The following is a 17,477-nucleotide window of genomic DNA, read 5'->3' as shown; positions in this document are numbered from 1 at the left end:
CGCACCCTCTTCTTCTTCCTCGTCCTTCTCGTCCTCTTCATCCGAGGAATCGAAGAGACCCCGATGGGAGTACCCCGTCTCTTTCTCCTCGCGGAGTGGAGACTTCGAAGCAGTATGTTTCTTAGAGGGCTTGGTGCCTTCGGCTTTAGCGGCCTTAGCACGCGCAAGACCCTCGGCAAGAGACAGACTTTTACGAGGTTTCCCTTTTTCGCCGTCGCCAGCTTTGGGAGTGCCCATTGCCTGGGGACCGGGCTCTCCGACCGCACCGACGTCCTGGGACTGTGATCACCGTGATCACTAGCAAGCGACTGCACGCTGTCGTCTTTGTGCTCGCAAGGCACTAGGTTGTGCTCTCCCGCAGATCATACAGGAGCATCACGCGTGCTCCCGGACTCGACTTCGTCCTCACTGCCCGAGTCGAGCTCACATTCAGCGAACCGAGGGTTCAGACAGTTGTCTTGGGAGGCTGAGGGTGACGGACTGCGGCGCTTGCTCGTTCGCTTTCCCACAGCCGCGTCACTCGTTGAGACGATCGTCTCTGAGACCACCTAAGTAGCCTCCTGGAGTGCCGAGCCTTTGCCGTGAGGCTTAGTGCCCTTGGCTTGCGCCTTTGCGGCAGCAACCTTGGAGCGTATCTTCGCACTGCTCTTCGCAGTTCCACGGGCCATGGTAAAGGTCGATGTCGATACCAACAAGAGGAGCGCACAGACAGCTGCTCGAGGCTCTAACTGTGAGGTGAGCCTCCGCCGCGCTCGCGCGGCCAAGACGATGTTTTTCGACTTTGACAATGAAAGTTTGTGACGTACACTTCTTCATTCTGATTGGTCAGATACCCGAGTTTAAGTGGGGGAGGATGTAACGGGGTACGTAGCCCTAAGTGTATCCCTAGTTACAAGAAAAAAGTGTGACACGTCACACTTCAGAAGTATGACATGTCATACTTCGGGATATTTGGAATAAGGTACCAAGGTCGTCCAAAGCCAACCAGGCTGATGACATTGATTTTCTATAAGTGACTTTAGTTTGATAGTGTGTATTTAGTTCAAGCTTAGCCTACCCATAAATATACTCAGTTTACAATCTACCTTAATTTGGCCACGTCTCTCCCTTTACGAAAAAGATACAAACGCTCAGTGAGCGGCAGTTCACAGGTTCCACTCTCGGAAGCCAACATCATCTAGCCCAAGGTGCGGTGTGACCCCGTCACAATTTCATTCGCGAGGTCATTTGCATCCTCGTGCACTGGGGCACTTTCAGGTTCAATATCGTCGTATTCCTCACTACCACGTTCAATCAAACCCATTTCTCCCTCAAACTGTTTATCCAGCGTACCAAACAAAGCTCCTTATCTTTTGGCAGCACCGTTCCGTCACCTTTTGATCGTGACTTTTTCTTGGTGGCACCGCCACATTCGCTGCATAGCATTTCGAGTTTGAGGCGTGTCCGGCGCCAATAATGAATAAGTATACGGCGGCTGTCATATTTAGACTGAGGAAGATCAGGATAGTTATTACTGATTGTTCGCTAGATGCCCCCACACCTTGCCAAAAGGTCTAGGATCTCTAGTTTGTGCACCACTGTGGAGAAAGACACGAAGTTCTTCCTTACTTTACGGTTTCGGCCTCCTGGAGGTCGTGGTCGCCCTTTTTGGCGGCGGCGTTGCGTCCGAGTCGAGCTCACATTCAGCGAACCGAGGGTTCAGACAGTTGTCTTGGGAGGCTGAGGGTGACGGACTGCGGCGCTTGCTCGTTCGCTTTCCCACAGCCGCGTCACTCGTTGAGACGATCGTCTCTGAGACCACCTAAGTAGCCTCCTGGAGTGCCGAGCCTTTGCCGTGAGGCTTAGTGCCCTTGGCTTGCGCCTTTGCGGCAGCAACCTTGGAGCGTATCTTCGCACTGCTCTTCGCAGTTCCACGGGCCATGGTAAAGGTCGATGTCGATACCAACAAGAGGAGCGCACAGACAGCTGCTCGAGGCTCTAACTGTGAGGTGAGCCTCCGCCGCGCTCGCGCGGCCAAGACGATGTTTTTCGACTTTGACAATGAAAGTTTGTGACGTACACTTCTTCATTCTGATTGGTCAGATACCCGAGTTTAAGTGGGGGAGGATGTAACGGGGTACGTAGCCCTAAGTGTATCCCTAGTTACAAGAAAAAAGTGTGACACGTCACACTTCAGAAGTATGACATGTCATACTTCGGGATATTTGGAATAAGGTACCAAGGTCGTCCAAAGCCAACCAGGCTGATGACATTGATTTTCTATAAGTGACTTTAGTTTGATAGTGTGTATTTAGTTCAAGCTTAGCCTACCCATAAATATACTCAGTTTACAATCTACCTTAATTTGGCCACGTCTCTCCCTTTACGAAAAAGATACAAACGCTCAGTGAGCGGCAGTTCACAGGTTCCACTCTCGGAAGCCAACATCATCTAGCCCAAGGTGCGGTGTGACCCCGTCACAATTTCATTCGCGAGGTCATTTGCATCCTCGTGCACTGGGGCACTTTCAGGTTCAATATCGTCGTATTCCTCACTACCACGTTCAATCAAACCCATTTCTCCCTCAAACTGTTTATCCAGCGTACCAAACAAAGCTCCTTATCTTTTGGCAGCACCGTTCCGTCACCTTTTGATCGTGACTTTTTCTTGGTGGCACCGCCACATTCGCTGCATAGCATTTCGAGTTTGAGGCGTGTCCGGCGCCAATAATGAATAAGTATACGGCGGCTGTCATATTTAGACTGAGGAAGATCAGGATAGTTATTACTGATTGTTCGCTAGATGCCCCCACACCTTGCCAAAAGGTCTAGGATCTCTAGTTTGTGCACCACTGTGGAGAAAGACACGAAGTTCTTCCTTACTTTACGGTTTCGGCCTCCTGGAGGTCGTGGTCGCCCTTTTTGGCGGCGGCGTTGCGTCCGAGTCGAGCTCACATTCAGCGAACCGAGGGTTCAGACAGTTGTCTTGGGAGGCTGAGGGTGACGGACTGCGGCGCTTGCTCGTTCGCTTTCCCACAGCCGCGTCACTCGTTGAGACGATCGTCTCTGAGACCACCTAAGTAGCCTCCTGGAGTGCCGAGCCTTTGCCGTGAGGCTTAGTGCCCTTGGCTTGCGCCTTTGCGGCAGCAACCTTGGAGCGTATCTTCGCACTGCTCTTCGCAGTTCCACGGGCCATGGTAAAGGTCGATGTCGATACCAACAAGAGGAGCGCACAGACAGCTGCTCGAGGCTCTAACTGTGAGGTGAGCCTCCGCCGCGCTCGCGCGGCCAAGACGATGTTTTTCGACTTTGACAATGAAAGTTTGTGACGTACACTTCTTCATTCTGATTGGTCAGATACCCGAGTTTAAGTGGGGGAGGATGTAACGGGGTACGTAGCCCTAAGTGTATCCCTAGTTACAAGAAAAAAGTGTGACACGTCACACTTCAGAAGTATGACATGTCATACTTCGGGATATTTGGAATAAGGTACCAAGGTCGTCCAAAGCCAACCAGGCTGATGACATTGATTTTCTATAAGTGACTTTAGTTTGATAGTGTGTATTTAGTTCAAGCTTAGCCTACCCATAAATATACTCAGTTTACAATCTACCTTAATTTGGCCACGTCTCTCCCTTTACGAAAAAGATACAAACGCTCAGTGAGCGGCAGTTCACAGGTTCTACTCTCGGAAGCCAACATCATCTAGCCCAAGGTGCGGTGTGACCCCGTCACAATTTCATTCGCGAGGTCATTTGCATCCTCGTGCACTGGGGCACTTTCAGGTTCAATATCGTCGTATTCCTCACTACCACGTTCAATCAAACCCATTTCTCCCTCAAACTGTTTATCCAGCGTACCAAACAAAGCTCCTTATCTTTTGGCAGCACCGTTCCGTCACCTTTTGATCGTGACTTTTTCTTGGTGGCACCGCCACATTCGCTGCATAGCATTTCGAGTTTGAGGCGTGTCCGGCGCCAATAATGAATAAGTATACGGCGGCTGTCATATTTAGACTGAGGAAGATCAGGATAGTTATTACTGATTGTTCGCTAGATGCCCCCACACCTTGCCAAAAGGTCTAGGATCTCTAGTTTGTGCACCACTGTGGAGAAAGACACGAAGTTCTTCCTTACTTTACGGTTTCGGCCTCCTGGAGGTCGTGGTCGCCCTTTTTGGCGGCGGCGTTGCGTATGAGCCATTCGATGGCAAAATGCAAAGTCATAAAAACAATTCATACGACTGAATGCGATAGCTAAGGATGCACGGAGGTCTTTCCCGTTCGGCCCCTGATTGGTTGAAACCCCCCTGAATGTCATAACTAATAGTTCGTGATAACTAAGGGAATTCGGTACCCTCCTCGGTCCTCTTTCTGCAATTTTACAGCTTTCACTTGAGAACGATCGTCATTCTCCGATTTGCGTAGGAAAGCACAAGATCGTCAACGCCATCGGAGTAGGGCAGGTATGGGCTGTGCGGTAAGAGGCTACCAGGAATGCGACGAGCTGAAGACGGACCCCTGTGCGGTGTGTGGAAGTGCACATCTCAAAAATGACCAGTCAGAGTTTTTACAGCTCATTATTTATAATTACCAAATTGATTTTTGGTAAGTTGAAGACATGGTCGCCGGTTAATTATGTCGGATACGACAATTTATGTCGCATCTTCTCCCTACTGGCTTCCAAAACTAAAAATGGTTGGCAACCTTGCGGGCTTTCCAGAAGCCAACATCCAGGTTCTGCCAACTTCAAACTCTACTAAACACAAATACTAATTTGAATATTTTCACTTCTTCCTTCCTTACTGTCATTTCAATCTCTAGGACCTGTGCACTCCCCCCGGAGCAATGCTCCAGCTTAGAACAAAGCACTTTTGAAACCGCATCGAGTGTGCGTATACCATGGTTGACTGAACCCGAAGAAACCCACTTGATAAATCCGGTACAAACATGTGGATGAAGTGCCAACGGACGTCCAAAATATATCGATACTGAGGTTTCCGTGTTAGGACTCCTACATGGTAGTCGATCCGTTAAATGCCACTGTGACTGTGAATTCCACATTACCAATTTCTCCAGCGTTTGCATCATCCCGTCAGCTTCGTCTTTTTCTGCCCTAGCAACCATCTTGGTAAATCGATCTGCATCGACTTGTCAGCTTGATGTTTCGCCGACACGTACGAGGAGGAAACACACGTAGCTTTCCAATATTGTCGATACGAAATTATCACTCGGTTGTGAGCGCATAATGCCCCATTAGTTTCGTGCGCGTGATAGCAGGATAAAACGCCTTGTCCATCTATGAGAGCACGGCATACGAGAGCCACACTACCACTTCTTTGATATTCCGTACGGCTGAATAAACCGTCAGCCTTCCGACTTCGTCTTTCTCAAGTTTATAGTCCACGCTGTACTTCGGAGCGACTGTATCCTCCGGAATTTGAGCAAAAAGGCCATGGCAAAATCTGTTGTCATTAAAATCGAATGGTAGTAGCGTAGCGTGTGCGCTGTCGAATTATTCAACACCTTGTTTAACCTGCTGCGTCGGCTTGTATTAGTTTTGCCGACACAGTAAAGCTTACTTCCCTCATGATATGATCTACCTGGGCGTAACCCGCGTCCGGTTCCCCGAAAAGCACCACAGAACTATCGCGCTCACCCATCTCATCCCACTTTCTACCACATTGAATCGTTGCATCAGCGTCTGCATCTGACGTAATATCCGTGCTCTTGCGATCACCTCCGATCTCAGCTGTCTCTGGCTCTGCTCTGCGTCGAGGCGGTTTTCCTTCTCCATCAGCGCAATGGCTCTCCATGCACTCACCGACATGCTGTTCACGTAGCGCATTTTCTCAACTTCTAGAGCTGCCCGTAGCCTTTGTGACTCGCTCGACAGAATATTTTCCTGGTGTCGTAGCATCTTGATCTCGGTTTGTATTTTCTGCCGATAATGCATCCGTCGCTCAGCTGCCTGGGCATTCCGATGCTTGAGTCTCTGATCAGGAAAAAGTGAAGTCCGTCTTGACTGCGTCTTTGGTGCAGCTCATAGCAATAACTATGTAGGACGACGCATAATATCTGGATCAATCTGTTCTTGCATTGGGGGCTCTATGGGCGATAGGAGGCACTCAGTTTCCGCTAGAAGCTGGTTGATTGTAATGACCAGTCTGTTGTCGCTGGAACCTTTTGATTTTGGCGTGGTGATGGGCTACTCTCAGTCAGGAAAGCTGCCACACTAGCTAACTGCGCGTTATTACTAATAGCTTGTTCGCCTTCGGTTGGACATCTGTTGACGACAGTTTAAGAGCGGGTTTTCGGTGTACCCGCTATGGGTCTTCATATAAATAGAGGCTCGTGGACCAAATGCTATCGAAGGCCTCCTCTGCCACGAACTAAAATGTACTAGAAGCCAAGCCTCTCCCACACTCAACTGTAGTTCCAGCTCTAAAAGTAGTCAATTTCCGATTTACCTCGCCGAAGACACATTTTCCAGGAGCCCCATAGCTTTCCTGTCGACGATTGTAATGCCCGCACCAATCTACCATGCTCTCTTACTTCCTGAAGACGTCCACGATGGTGGGGTAGCGGATACACTACTGTAGTTACCGTCTCCCGGGGCGAAGCGACTGTTCGACTGTCGTCACCTCCGCATTCGGTTGTGCAAGTTTCGCCACGACTATTCGGCACCGCCAAGTCCGAGCTGGCGAGTTTGGGCTGGCGAAATGCTGCGCAAGGCCGTGGTTGGCACCCGGGTCGGTCAGCATGTGACTGACCAAGGAATCGAGTACAACAAGAACAATGTCGCCATTCGTACGCTAACCGAAAAAATTCGATCAAGTGTCGACGATCTGGCCGAAGTTGCACCCGTCCTGTGCTTCCTCACCGGTATTGTACCTTTCTGCCAAAACGCCCTCAGTTTTATGGCCCTACGTAGGAGGATGGCCCTTACGGAAGACCACCTATCTGATCGGGCCCTTCCGACTAAATTTTAGCCTAACCCTTTGACGAAAAAAAAGACGAAATACATATTTGACCATATCTGATTTTTTTTTATTAAAATATTAATATGCATTTAGATGACCGCTCATTCTTTGGGGTGTTGTCGACATTTTCTGTTGATGGTTCCATCTCCGAAGGCTTCTGGCCGAGACGCCCAGTACACCGGCAACTACGCTGATCTCAATATTGTAGACATACTGCAAGACAATACCTCACCAGCGTATGTCTGAAAGCCCATATTTTATTTAAAATCAATCTGTTGTGGATACCTTACGTAAGAGTAAATGGCCGGCAAATCCTGGCCCTTAATTAGTAAAAAGGTACCCTTTAGACCAAATCGGTAGGACCTCCACAATCAAGTATTATTGGATCATAGTCGGCAAAATCAAACAGTGTCATTGGTCATATATTATGTTATTTATTGGCCGGGCTTAGCAATTCAACTCCAGTTCGTCCTCAAATCCCACCTTTCGCCCTACCCACCCTTGCTTAGGACCAGCCTTTACAGGTCAGATTGGCCAAAACTGTGGAAAGGAGAATAAAAACGAACAACCGGTTGAGGACATGACCATGGAAGAGGCAGTTGAGCTGTACAATTGGATCTTAGATCGAGTGCTTGGACCAAATCCACGCGGGTCGCGCTCGATCCCAAGCTTACTGGCTGAATACGTTTCCGCTAGGAGGCAGCCAAACCAACGGAGACTCTCCAATGGGTGAAATGGCCTCAGCGAAGCCGAAAACACGGTGAGCGTGCGCCACGCCGTGGACTACGCTTACTTTGTGGACTGAAAGCGTCGCATTACGGCCAGCGTACGCAACAAAATCGGTGAGCGATTTGATGACGATCCTCGGTTTGGAAGCGATCAAGTCGAAACGCCTGTCGACGAAGACGACAACGACCTAGGTGACCTGGAGGCACTGCTTCAGTCAATCGGAGGCGAGACCGCCACAACACATGCCGCACCGAATGGTCAACGGGCTCAGTTCCAGTCTCGTGCCACCGAAGATGACACCCAAGACAATTACTCCAAGATCCTAGCTGCCATCGCAAATGAACCCGAGTTTATAAGATTCTACATGACTCTGAACCACAGAGGGGCCTCAAAACGCTCGGCGCCGATTGCCGACTCGCGAGAGTCCAAACGGTGACGAATTCAATCCTTCTCTGACCTCACCGACACGTGAGACCATAGCGACCGACGGCCAAAGAATGTGTTCGCGCCAACGCGTACTCAGCAGCTTATCAACGGACTGATTGCTGCCCCAGAATACGCAGGTAAGGACCCTTCGGTTGTTGTTGATATAGTGATCTCGTCCCGATCCACGAAGCTCCAGCTGCATCCCGCTATAATCACCTGAGCGTACGATATCCAGTTGGTGCACGAGGACTCTCAATCAAGCCCTTCAGGCGGTTTGATTCGGCAGCCCGGAGAGCGTGGTGCTCGGACAGCTCAGTGAACCTGAGCAATGCTTCAGCGTCGGTCGCCATGCCGAAGGCCCAGAAGATTCAATCCCTGGACGATATTTCCAATGCTCTAACCGATCTATACGTATTTGCGGAAGAGCGTTTCGACCATCATACCTGCCGGCTGGTCAGCAGTGCGCGTGAAGTTGCCGAAGAGCTTCGTAGCTTTGGTCAGTGGAGCCCACAGGACATTGGTACACCCACGTCCTGGTTTGAACGTCTATTAGCGGACTATCGCATGGCTACCGAGTCGGAGTCTCGTCGCGGTACCATGTCTCGCTCAGAGACCAACAAACAACTCTCACGGCAAGAACCAGATCTTCAAAGCGTCTTCTACATTATCCAATCTGAACGAGTTGCTTCCTTAGCTCGCAACTCAGTTAGCACGGACAGTGGCTTTCCCGCCGACAAGTGTTAATCGCCGACCAGATGCTCCCCGAGCAACTCGAAAGGCCCCGCAGGAAGTACTGGACACTCTACCGACACAAGGTCGTCTTTCGGGCTGTATTAAACATCTCTCGTCGCGAGGCTGTTCGTCGAAAAGTGAGAGCCGATGCGCGTTTCCAAATCACGAGCATTTGATACCCGACGATCTCTCGTCCGTTGTGCGTAAGCATATTATGGAACATCTCGGTGGTCTATGCTCGGAGCTACGCCAATGATGACGAAGTGTACTAAAGCTGTCTTTAGGTCCTGTCCCAGTGCTGTGTCCACCTGTATGTGTATCTATTAGCTCGCCGTCAAGGTCCAGTAAGCCCACCAGAAGTTAGAATCCGACCCCGTCTGGATTGTCGTCCTTCATTTCAGCTTCCAAAGACTCTATCCATCGCCCGCACCGCATGGCGCTTCGTTTCGAGTCACTTCGAGCATCATCGGCCAGTTACAAAGCTTGCTGCGACGCCGACTGCACGAGCACGAACGCACCCATTGCAGCCGACTTGCCGCCGTGTTTTGCAAAGCGAACATCCGACCACCGCAGTGCATTCTGTCCGCAACTGTGGGCGTTCAACCATCAGCGGCCATCGATCAAGAGCTATGTCAAGCCATATCCAGCCTAGTGGAAAGAGCCTCTATGTCGCTTGCCTCCTCTATTGCGCTGATTTGCAATGAGACAGCGATTGACCCCGTCCAAACAAGGCGCTTGACCCCTTTTGACTGGATATCCTGTTGCACGGGTATCGGTTCCAACAACTTGTGGTAGATGTCGCAGCCCACGGCGTCTCCCGTATCCTCAATTCCCCGCAACAGTCCGACGCTCCACCAGCCAGAGCCCATAGGAGTGCTACTCTCCATGAGCGAGCCCTGCTACGCAGTCTTGCAGAAGGACAATCGTCTGAAACGTACTTGGGGATCGACCTACCGGTGGCCCTGCGCTGGTCTGAGGTGCGCTTCAGCCCCTTCGGCTGTGTTCCCAAGAACGACATCGATTTATCCGAAGAAGCACGTTTGATTCATGACCTGTCACACCCGGGCGACTCATCGACGAACGACAGGTCTACCTACACCCGCCGAACTGCCCGACCTTGAATACGAGTCTGTGCGCCGCATTGCAAAATGAATCGAAATCCTCGCTCTCAATCCCCTCGCCTCCGAATAATGATGGTAAATAGCCGACGTAAAGAGTGCCTTTCGCCTTATCCCGGTCGCTCCAAGCCTGGCCGCACATTTTGCTGGGCCCTGTCGCGGGTTGGCCATAATCAATATGGCTCTGGCTTTTGGCTATACCGGATCGCCAGCGACCGAAAGCTCTGGTGGTGCGATTTTGCTCTTAGTATCACGCGAGAATCCAAGATCTCTAGACCCGACTAAACGTGATGAAGAACCAATTTTTTCTCGTTCGTGTGGGTAGACGACCATATTTTACTTGAAGTTGATCAGGGCAACAGGCTTGAGTTGGCAGAAATTGCCCTTCAACTAAGCATGATCGCCATACTCGGATCGGACTCGATCATCGAGACAACGTTTTCTTCATGGTCGAAACATCTCGTCGCGAATGGTTTATCATGATATACACAGCATCGAACGGTATCAATGCCACCAGACAAGACACAGAAAGCACTCATGCGAATCGCAGATACTGTCGCACAGGAGACTGTGTCTCGGCACCAATAAGAGCAATTACTCGGGTCGCTACGCTATATAAGTCTCTGCTGTCGATCAACTCGAGTTTGCATTCATCGCCTACACCAACAGTGACGGCGATCCTCTCGTTTCCAGAGAATTAAACTTTCTCCAGACGTCCGAGACGATCTGCAATGGGTTGAGTCCCTGCTTCAGAACGGTGCAGCCAATAGCGTCCCCACTAGTATCGTGACCGAGACTCTATCCCCCGACGCTCATTTATTTACGGATGCAAATAGCGAGGGTCTATCTGTAATTTATCCAGCGACTCGCGAATACATCCGAGTGAAGTTCGATGACGAGGAACAAGCGCCATACAGTAATCTACACCAGGCGGCTCATCCAGGTTTAGCACCAACGTCCGCGAAGCTTTAATTGCAGTGCTGGCAGTCCTCGTGGGGGGCCACAATGGCAAGGTCTTCAACGATCAGATAATTAACCAGTACATGTACGATGCTGGATAGATAATACATCTGCTGTGTCCTGGATCGGAGAGCACAACGCGAGCAGCGTGGTCGGCCAAGAGCTAGTGAGAGTTATGTCGTGTTCCGAAATGATGTTCAAACTACACGTGACCACCAAGCTCCTCCAAGGAGCATCGAACTACCTGGCGGACGTAGGATCAAGAGCGTGGACTGGAGTAAAATTGAGATCCTGGACTAACTGTATGCGTCTACGGTGTCAACAGTATATTCCAAACGAATTTCGCAAGATCTACAAGCCAAAGTTGCGGTCCGACAGTGGCGGTCGCTCGCAGATACATCGCGCCAACGGAACCTCAATACTTGGAGACAATGGTGCCGGTTCTGCGCCCCACGGCGCTGCAACTAGTGGCTGTCACCAGGCGACCCCGAGCAACAATCCTTACAGAGTCTTATGTTCGCAGTTGAATGCTGGGAAGGCCACGGCGAGACAGCGCATCACCGAGTGGATAGCGTACGGGCTAAGCTCCGCCTTGTCCGATGGTGTCATCAACCTCACACCGGCCTTGCAGCCGCAACACGAACCGGTCCTCCAGGGTGTACGTCGACCCAGCTCCCCCCGTTGCCAGCGCGTTGCGGTTTCCATCGAGATGCTCCGCCAGATCATCACAGCATCCAACATGTTCATCGCCGGGCACCGCGTGCTTTGTGGGGCTGCGGTGCTGGGCTTTTTCTTTTGTTCAAGAGGAGCAGAGTATATATACTGAAGAGACAAGCGACACTCATATTGTCTAGAAGTCGGTGACGTTACCATACGAGACGAACATGGCGTGATCTCAATCAAGTTTACCAAAGTGGTATCGGTACCGATTACTCTGGAAGGAAGAAAAACCGATCGGTCAGGCCAGTCGACTACCCGGAACATGTTAAAGAGCGGACATGCACCCGTGTTCCCGATCTCTGCTGCTCTACTTCTCCAGCAGAATGCACACTTGCTCAAGCTGTCACCAGAGTCGCCACTGTGCTCGTTGAGTTCTCGACGGATGCTATCTGCAGAAGCAATGACGAAGGTTCTACGAGCAGCAGCAAGCGAGGATATAGCACGCTTTTCAACACATTCACTCAGCGCATCGGCGCTGCATGCCGCTGGAGTTGATATGGACTCAATTCGTATGCGTGGATGATGGTCGTCCGATGCGTATCAAACATACATACTAGAAGCACCAGCGGTAACGCTTCAGTTCGAAAAACGCATGGGCCAAAAAGCCAAATCGACTCGGTCTTCCACTTGGGGCAGCACGAGCGCTAGCGCTCGAGAGACCGAGCCGATAAACAAAATTCGCTTGATTGTTCATCCTCAAACAATATGACGAAGTACCGAAGGAAACATTCGAATACCTATGTTTTTAATACAAAGAAGGTAAGCGCTGATCTTTAGCTACGTAGAACTACAACGGTGCGTTCGCTTACTCCCCTTAGATATTTTTAATACATAAACTAGAACGATGTGCGTAATAAGCAAACCTGCATAATCAAAGGGTACGATTTCAAACTTGCCATCAGTAACAAGTTCTGTGACTTTGGGCATCGTTTTAAGTATGTAGTGAATTCTCCTGTCGGAGAAGATGCAACGTGCGACCCGTTCGACGATTTGTAAGCGTCGAACTACGGACATTAGCTAGGTCTCAATATAAGCAAATGACTGTAATGTAGCCACCAATCCCCTGCTGACACAATGTGGAATTGAACACAATGGGGAACGATACAAGTGATAATATTAGATGTTGGTTTTCGCGCGCTTTGCCGGGGCTATGCGCTTGGTGAAGAAACAGAGTGGTGCTCTCGGGAGAGCAGCCTTGTCGTTTGGGGTGTCCAAGACAAGTCTACATCGGCGATTGAAAAGGTCGCTAGCGCTGATGGGCAGTCCGGTCGCAAGGCTACCCTGACAATGGACGAAGAAGAAGGTATTGACCAAGTAATTATGTACCGTTTAAAGCCGGGTGTGTGCATGACGCACGGTGAGCTGAGCATTCTTGCACGACAGAGAGAGAGAGAGAGAGAGAGAGAGAGAGAGGCAGGAAAGGCCAGGCCCAAGTTCTTTCCTTCTTCTAGATGTCCTACGCGCTTTGTTGATCGTCACAGAGACCGGCTAACTCGCATAAAAACTCAAATCCTGGAAGTCAAGCGCTTCAAAATATCGACAAAGGAGATCATTCATTCGTACCACATCATCTTGCAAGAGGCTATGGAAGGACTAAGTGCTGCTTAAGTCTGGAGGTGTGACGAAACGGGGTTTTGCCTACAAGGCAGCATTACCCCTTGTGATCTGCTCCAAGGGCATGCGAGCTAACGTTGTGCGGTCCAATGATCGCGAAAACATGTCAGCCATGGCTTGTGTGAGTGCTGTGGGCGACCACATACCTCCGGTGTTCATATTCCCAGGAATTAACAGGCAGCTAGAGTGGATGGAGGTGATGGCGCTGTCTGCTCCATGTCCTAGTCCTCGAATATGAACCTGTTCTTGGTCTTTTTTTTATGGCGCTGTCTGCTCCATGTCCTAGTCCTCGAATATGAACCTGTTCTTGGCCTTGCACTTGGTAAAGGTATTCGACAAGGGGATGACAAAGAAGAACGTACAGCGTCCGGTTTTATTAATTCTAATTGGCCACTTCTCACACATCAGTGGTGTGGAGCTAAACTACGCGAAGGCTCAAAATATTAAACGCTTCGTTCTACCGTCGCACACCAGTCACTTCGCACAGCCATTGGACATAAACGTTGTCTTCGTCTTGAAGCGGAATTGCCAGACTCTGCTGAGTAATTTCCTCATCATGTTCGGACGTCCACAGCCCAGTATCACTCACCTCGTTAGCATGGCATGGACAGGTTTTGCTGAGCCAATGAATGTTGCGTCTATATTCACTAGTCTGTGCGGCCAAGAAGACGTTGGCGGCGATGAACATGTCGAAACCCTCCCCGATTGAGCCTCCAGGAAAATGGACTGGGGCTATTAGCCATGAGTTCAGTCAAGAGTCTTTGAAGAACACCGGAATTTTTCCTTTACCTGTGGATGGGATGCTCAACAAAATCATTGGAAGCGATCCAGTAGTAGTCGATATGCCAGCGATCAATTTTCATTTTCAAACCTAAGTTCTTACAGAACGACAGGAGCGACACCTTAACCGTCAAAGCATCTCACCTGAATCTCTCGACGCAGCATTTTTGGGGTTTCAGCAGCTACTAGAACTTATTCCGCGTTCTCACACCTTCCAGCCAATATCAAAACGACAGTGAACACTTGTCGAAGGCGGTGCTCTCATGACACGGAACGTGATATTAATCTCGGTTTTTAAAGCAGAGGAAGATCGAAGAGAGAAATCTGCTGAGAAGGTGAAAAAAGCGAAAGAAAGAGATTCAAAAGAGCTGAGAGAAAAAACAGTCACTTTGAAGAAGATCCAATAATAGAGAAGAAAGCTGCACAAAAAGAAGCCGCCGTACTAAAGCAAGCCGCGCAAGAGGAAGCTGCTGCAAAAAAGCGAGTCTCACGAGGGAAAGCTGCTACAAAGAAATAGAACCAACTACTGGAGAAGAAGGCTGCACGAGATCGATTTGCAGCTATAAAGAAAGATGCTAATGCAGCTGAAGCGCACAAGAAGTCGCTTCTTCCAACGAAGCTGTTAAAAAAGACAAGCCCGTCGACTGACATCAATGAAGTGGCTGAGACAGAGAAGACTTCAGAGCCAACTTGAGGTAATTTGCACAACAGAGACGCTTAACATTTGTTGCTACTATCGAGAGCTGCTGGGTTCAATGTAAATTAAGTGCAAAGGGCGCGGATAGAAAGCTGAGGTTTCGTAGTTCCTTCTTCCATAAATTAAGACTCTTCATCTCTTTCATTTCAGGAAGTGCAATGCAACGCAGACACCAGCTCAGTCCGGACGAGAAAACCCTAGTTTGCAATGTATATGATTATTTCGTCGCCGAGGCCAAAGCAGGCAGAAGTGGAGGGCGGGACTCGCGCGATCGAACTAAAGAGGCGACGCGCCTTGGGAAAAGCACAGTTTTTCGGGTGCTCTGGGCATGGAACCTCGACCCAGACACCAATTTCGCCGAGGTGCGCTTGTCATTTTGGCCTATGTAGGGTTAAAACCGCTCTGTCGTGATATCATATGAAAATCTTATAATTTAATGCTTTCGCTAGTAGAATGTAAGAAGCTCATGAGGAAGATGGTGAGTAATTACTCTTTAAATTTATACAAATCCTTCTGTTTAAATTTGAACGTTTTATTTTTAACGCCTGTTTGTACAACTGTTTTGCCCTTTCCACACTCTTGACCAATAGAATATCAGCATTATAGCAGCTGTTTCCCCGTTTAAAGGTCCTCGGAGACACCTTTTTGGGGAGCCTGTAGCGCCAAAACTACTGCGAATTAGCCGGTTTTAACACCAAAATCATACTTAAAATGGGCGGTTTTATCACATATCTAAATATCATATCTGGTTTTATCAAAATTGAGCACCCCATGGGGATTTGATTACTAGCCCCTTCATTTTCTGCCGCTACAATATCCCATGTTAGCTAGGGATACCTCACATAATAATGGAACCAACGAGCCTCGGCAGCTGGTCGCCAAACAAAACCACATGTTTAAGGTAGTTATGCGCTAGATTGACTTAAATGGCCTTCCAAGCATCCTTTACACCTATCGGGCTTTATGAAAAAAGGCAGCTAATATCTTTGAGGGCAGTGTCGGTGTCGAAAACCGGTGGCCCGCTGAGGTTTTTACAACCGTAAAGTGCCTTTCCACCATGGGTTGGCTTGCTGCTACAGCTATTCGCCATACGCTGAAAACCGCGCTTGTGTGAACCCTTTACAGCGAACATGAATAGCCTTTACAATCCCCGCCCTCATATTTTCACGCCGAGCGTAAGCCACGCCGTGGTGCTCTTTAGTCAAGTCGGTGTCGTGAAACCACATTCCGGATTTGATAAGTCCTAGTGGGGTTGCGATGGTCACACCAAATTTGTCAAGCATTAAAAAGGTTCTCCAAAGTCTTGTTTTGCTCCATTTGACAGGGTAAAGGTTGGAGTTATCCGAAGACTCTACGTCCGTTAAGCTTGTAATAGTGTGGAATGATCAGCTTCGTTGAGGAGTGGGACAAGACAGTACGACCCTAAGCTAAAACTAAATGAACAAGCTGTAGATTATGCAGCATAAGAGCTAACTGGACGTCAAAGTAAAAATTGAATGAACATTTCTCTCGAAATTTTTTTCACAGTTTTTTTTAACGACTGATGTTTAGAGTAGTAATATTATAGTTTTTTTAGCGACTGATGTTTAGAATAGTAGTATTATAGTTTTTTTAACTACTGACGTTTAGAATAGTAATATCATAGTCTACAAACTTGAATAACTAATGACGAAACGTGCCCAAATGGTCTAAATAATTCTTTCAGTTTTATTTTATTTCGTATATACTATTTATTAATCTTATCTTCTTATCGGCTGGTGTTGGGATCACTGGTGTGCCTAGTAAGTCCGGGTAAACGTCTTCTCATCTTACACGTAGCCATCTCCGAAGCTCACTTCTCAATCGTACGACTACCCACTTAGAACAAACAATGGAGGACGATGATCACTACTACGACTACAAAGGAAAGCACAAGGAAACGAAATACTTCGCATGCAGCATGATCAGTAAAACTAGCTGCAAAGCCCGCCTCATTTGCCAAGACAGAGACCGTGAACATCTTGACGGAAATCACTCGTGTGTGACTCATGACCATATGTGCAAGAAGTAATGCGTCAGGTCTTAGAAATTAGATCCAGCGCCGACTCGAGGGTATTGCGGGGGCGGGTTTGGAGCAGCGTTCGAGATGAAATGATAGCTCAGTACGGATAGCGCGCAAGACTTCGGTTCTTACCGAAAGCAGAAAGTGTTCGTATTATCAAGCGCTGTCGCGATGAGTCCACATGTGGTGACGCATTTCGAGCAATATCCACACAATCTCAGAGTATAACGAGCGAGAATTTTTCCAAGTAAATTTGGCGTATCCTATCGAAAAAAGTTTCGCAGACTTGCCGAGTTTTTGGACGTCTTGATCTGATTTGACTAATAAAATATCCTGGAATATCTCTGTTCATCGACGCTACTTACAGTGTCGCTCCCAAGTCGTTTACCCGTGTTATGATATATGATAATGCACACGATATTTATATCCCGTGCTCTTTTATCCTGATGGACGCTAAAGATCACTGGTCCTATTGGAATCCATTTCAGTGAGTCTCCAGTGTGGTGTGTGACTTTAAGCAGACATTACATCTTGGTATCCGTGACCAGTTCGAGAGTGCACACATCGTTAACTGTCTGTTCCACTGGAAATAAGCCGTTCGCCACCAAATGGTACAGTTGCGGAACTCGACCGATTAAATTGCCGCGGCTAAGTCATCTGGGATCCTCGATCTTCTCACAGTGATACCTGAGAAGAAGCTG

Source organism: Phytophthora infestans, genomic scaffold (genome assembly GCF_000142945.1).
Source record: "Phytophthora infestans T30-4 supercont1.22 genomic scaffold, whole genome shotgun sequence".
Taxonomy (NCBI): Eukaryota; Oomycota; class Peronosporomycetes; order Peronosporales; family Peronosporaceae; genus Phytophthora; species Phytophthora infestans.
Note: the sequence above shows the minus strand (reverse complement) of the source record.